Genomic DNA, 5,000 nt, shown 5'->3' with positions numbered 1-5,000 from the left:
CTATTTAGCATGCCAGAGTCTCGTTCGTTATCGGAATTAACCAGACAAATCGCTCCACCAACTAAGAACGGCCATGCACCACCACCCACAGAATCAAGAAAGAGCTCTCAATCTGTCAATCCTACCTGTGTCCGGGCCGGGTGAGTTTCCCCGTGTTGAGTCAAATTAAGCCGCAGGCTCCACTCCTGGTGGTGCCCTTCCGTCAATTCCTTTAAGTTTCAGCTTTGCAACCATACTTCCCCCGGAACCCAAAGACTTTGGTTTCCCGGAAGCTGCCGGAAAGGTCGTCATGGTAACGCCTCCCGATCGCTAGTTGGCATCGTTTATAGTCAGAACTAGGACGGTATCTGATCGTCTTCGAACCTCTGACTTTCGCTCTTGATTAAAGAAAACATTCTTGGCGAATGCTTTCGCAGTAGTTCGTCTTCCGCCGATCCAAGAATTTCACCTCTAACGGCAGAGTACGGACGCCCCCGTCTGTCCCTCTTAATCATTACCTCGTGCTCCGAAAACCAACAAAATAGAACCGAGGTCCTATTCCATTATTCCATGCAACACTATGCAGGCGAACAGCCTGCTTTGAACACTCTAATTTTTTCAAAGTAAACTTATCGGCCACCGCCGACACTCAGTCAAGAGCACCGACGGAGAACCGAAGGTGAGGCGAACGCAACCAGTGACACGCCTTGCGACGGACCGGCGGCGCTCGCCCAAAATCCAACTACGAGCTTTTCAACCGCAACAACTTTAGCATACACTGTTGGAGCTGGAATTACCGCGGCTGCTGGCACCAGACTTGCCCTCGTTAAGAGTTTTAGGATGTACTCATTCCAATTACAGGGCCTCGTTAGAGTCCTGTATTGTTATTTTTCGTCACTACCTCCCCGTGTCGGGAATGGGTAATTTGCGCGCCTGCTGCCTTCCTTGGATGTGGTAGCCGTTTCTCAGGCTCCCTCTCCGGAATCGAACCCTGATTCCCCGTTACCCGTTATCACAAAGGTAGGCACGTAGCGTACCTTCGACAGTTGATAGGGCAGACACTTGAATGATACGTCGTCGGTGCAGAGACCGTACGATCCGCGTGGTTATCCAGAGTCATCAAACGTCACAGGACGAACCCGGTCGGTTTTGATCTGATAAAAGCGCGCCTCCCGAAGTCGGCGCTTAATGCATGTATTAGCTCTAGAATTACCACAGTTATCCACTTCGCTTACGAGACCAAATAAACCAAGACTGATTTAATGAGCCATTCGCAGTTTCGCTTTACGAGAACTCGTACTTGCACCTGCATGGCTTAATCTTTGAGACAAGCATATCACTACTGGCAGGATCAACCAGATAGCTGCGACAGCTGCGCTCGGCCCTTGCTGGGCCGCCCGGCGCGTGCTCGTCGCATTCGTTTAAGACCGAGGCGATCGCCTGCGGCCGTACTCAGCTTCGACAGTCGCTGGCCGCGACGTCCACGCTCTCGCCGGCAGTGCCAGGCGGAGCGATTTGCGTTTTTTCTTTGCTCGCCCTCTCTCGGGCTCGATCCATTCAGTTTCGCACAAACAAGAGCTCTGCCGGCCGCCTGCAGCGGTGCCTAAAACCCGGGCATAACAATGCGACCGTTCTGCTAGGCCGACAAGCGCTCAAGCCAGACGCTCGATCGAACGCCCCCTACATATTAGTCGAGACAACGGCTCGCTCATTAGCATCGCGTTTGTACTTTAACTTTTTTTGGCTCGGCTTCTTTCGACGCCGATGCCGGCGACGCAGCACTCTCTCGCCCGCCAGCCACCGAGAAAAGGGTGCGCTCCGACCGGCCCCGCACCGCTCTTTCTTGGCTCATTCGAAATTACTGTCTTTCGCTCTGACATGCCTTACCTAGGGTTAGGTTAGTATGCTTGCACGTTTGTACTTTAACTTTTTTCGGCTCGGCTTCTTTCGACGCCGATGCCGGCGACGCAGCACTCTCTCGCCCGCCAGCCACCGAGAAAAGGGTGCGCTCCGACCGGCCCCGCACCGCTCTTTCTTGGCTCATTCGAGTTTACTGTCTTTCGCTCTGACATGCCTTACCTAGGGTTAGGTTAGTATGCTTGCACGTTTGTACTTTAACTTTTTTCGGCTCGGCTTCTTTCGACGCCGATGCCGGCGACGCAGCACTCTCTCGCCCGCCAGCCACCGAGAAAAGGGTGCGCTCCGACCGGCCCCGCACCGCTCTTTCTTGGCTCATTCGAAATTACTGTCTTTCGCTCTGACATGCCTTACCTAGGGTTAGGTTAGTATGCTTGCACGTTTGTACTTTAACTTTTTTCGGCTCGGCTTCTTTCGACGCCGATGCCGGCGACGCAGCACTCTCTCGCCCGCCAGCCACCGAGAAAAGGGTGCGCTCCGACCGGCCCCGCACCGCTCTTTCTTGGCTCATTCGAGTTTACTGTCTTTCGCTCTGACATGCCTTACCTAGGGTTAGGTTAGTATGCTTGCACGTTTGTACTTTAACTTTTTTCGGCTCGGCTTCTTTCGACGCCGATGCCGGCGACGCAGCACTCTCTCGCCCGCCAGCCACCGAGAAAAGGGTGCGCTCCGACCGGCCCCGCACCGCTCTTTCTTGGCTCATTCGAAATTACTGTCTTTCGCTCTGACATGCCTTACCTAGGGTTAGGTTAGTATGCTTGCACGTTTGTACTTTAACTTTTTTCGGCTCGGCTTCTTTCGACGCCGATGCCGGCGACGCAGCACTCTCTCGCCCGCCAGCCACCGAGAAAAGGGTGCGCTCCGACCGGCCCCGCACCGCTCTTTCTTGGCTCATTCGAAATTACTGTCTTTCGCTCTGACATGCCTTACCTAGGGTTAGGTTAGTATGCTTGCACGTTTGTACTTTAACTTTTTTCGGCTCGGCTTCTTTCGACGCCGATGCCGGCGACGCAGCACTCTCTCGCCCGCCAGCCACCGAGAAAAGGGTGCGCTCCGACCGGCCCCGCACCGCTCTTTCTTGGCTCATTCGAGTTTACTGTCTTTCGCTCTGACATGCCTTACCTAGGGTTAGGTTAGTATGCTTGCACGTTTGTACTTTAACTTTTTTCGGCTCGGCTTCTTTCGACGCCGATGCCGGCGACGCAGCACTCTCTCGCCCGCCAGCCACCGAGAAAAGGGTGCGCTCCGACCGGCCCCGCACCGCTCTTTCTTGGCTCATTCGAGTTTACTGTCTTTCGCTCTGACATGCCTTACCTAGGGTTAGGTTAGTATGCTTGCACGTTTGTACTTTAACTTTTTTCGGCTCGGCTTCTTTCGACGCCGATGCCGGCGACGCAGCACTCTCTCGCCCGCCAGCCACCGAGAAAAGGGTGCGCTCCGACCGGCCCCGCACCGCTCTTTCTTGGCTCATTCGAAATTACTGTCTTTCGCTCTGACATGCCTTACCTAGGGTTAGGTTAGTATGCTCGCACGTTTGTACTTTAACTTTTTTCGGCTCGGCTTCTTTCGACGCCGATGCCGGCGACGCAGCACTCTCTCGCCCGCCAGCCACCGAGAAAAGGGTGCGCTCCGACCGGCCCCGCACCGCTCTTTCTTGGCTCATTCGAAATTACTGTCTTTCGCTCTGACATGCCTTACCTAGGGTTAGGTTAGTATGCTTGCACGTTTGTACTTTAACTTTTTTCGGCTCGGCTTCTTTCGACGCCGATGCCGGCGACGCAGCACTCTCTCGCCCGCCAGCCACCGAGAAAAGGGTGCGCTCCGACCGGCCCCGCACCGCTCTTTCTTGGCTCATTCGAGTTTACTGTCTTTCGCTCTGACATGCCTTACCTAGGGTTAGGTTAGTATGCTTGCACGTTTGTACTTTAACTTTTTTCGGCTCGGCTTCTTTCGACGCCGATGCCGGCGACGCAGCACTCTCTCGCCCGCCAGCCACCGAGAAAAGGGTGCGCTCCGACCGGCCCCGCACCGCTCTTTCTTGGCTCATTCGAAATTACTGTCTTTCGCTCTGACATGCCTTACCTAGGGTTAGGTTAGTATGCTTGCACGTTTGTACTTTAACTTTTTTCGGCTCGGCTTCTTTCGACGCCGATGCCGGCGACGCAGCACTCTCTCGCCCGCCAGCCACCGAGAAAAGGGTGCGCTCCGACCGGCCCCGCACCGCTCTTTCTTGGCTCATTCGAAATTACTGTCTTTCGCTCTGACATGCCTTACCTAGGGTTAGGTTAGTATGCTTGCACGTTTGTACTTTAACTTTTTTCGGCTCGGCTTCTTTCGACGCCGATGCCGGCGACGCAGCACTCTCTCGCCCGCCAGCCACCGAGAAAAGGGTGCGCTCCGACCGGCCCCGCACCGCTCTTTCTTGGCTCATTCGAAATTACTGTCTTTCGCTCTGACATGCCTTACCTAGGGTTAGGTTAGTATGCTTGCACGTTTGTACTTTAACTTTTTTCGGCTCGGCTTCTTTCGACGCCGATGCCGGCGACGCAGCACTCTCTCGCCCGCCAGCCACCGAGAAAAGGGTGCGCTCCGACCGGCCCCGCACCGCTCTTTCTTGGCTCATTCGAAATTACTGTCTTTCGCTCTGACATGCCTTACCTAGGGTTAGGTTAGTATGCTTGCACGTTTGTACTTTAACTTTTTTCGGCTCGGCTTCTTTCGACGCCGATGCCGGCGACGCAGCACTCTCTCGCCCGCCAGCCACCGAGAAAAGGGTGCGCTCCGACCGGCCCCGCACCGCTCTTTCTTGGCTCATTCGAAATTACTGTCTTTCGCTCTGACATGCCTTACCTAGGGTTAGGTTAGTATGCTTGCACGTTTGTACTTTAACTTTTTTCGGCTCGGCTTCTTTCGACGCCGATGCCGGCGACGCAGCACTCTCTCGCCCGCCAGCCACCGAGAAAAGGGTGCGCTCCGACCGGCCCCGCACCGCTCTTTCTTGGCTCATTCGAAATTACTGTCTTTCGCTCTGACATGCCTTACCTAGGGTTAGGTTAGTATGCTTGCACGTTTGTACTTTAACTTTTTTCGGCTCGGCTTCTTTC

At 54.7% G+C, this 5,000-nt stretch overlaps 1 non-coding gene across 1 annotated transcript in view; it reads right to left on the bottom strand.

Annotated features, from left to right (window-relative positions):
- Nucleotides 1-1,341, bottom strand: part of LOC144413392 (small subunit ribosomal RNA) — a 1,798-nt gene extending 457 nt beyond the window's left edge. The window contains exon 1 of the ribosomal RNA XR_013469426.1: nucleotides 1-1,341. This exon is cut by the window's left edge and continues 457 nt beyond it. This is a non-coding gene — a ribosomal RNA (small subunit ribosomal RNA).
- Between the last annotated feature and the right edge of the window lie 3,659 nt (nucleotides 1,342-5,000).

The sequence above is a fragment of the Styela clava genome, chromosome 15 (genome assembly GCF_964204865.1).
Source record: "Styela clava chromosome 15, kaStyClav1.hap1.2, whole genome shotgun sequence".
Taxonomy (NCBI): domain Eukaryota; kingdom Metazoa; phylum Chordata; class Ascidiacea; order Stolidobranchia; family Styelidae; genus Styela; species Styela clava.
The sequence above is the reverse complement of the archived record's forward strand: the minus strand, read 5'-3'. Positions and strand labels throughout refer to the sequence as shown.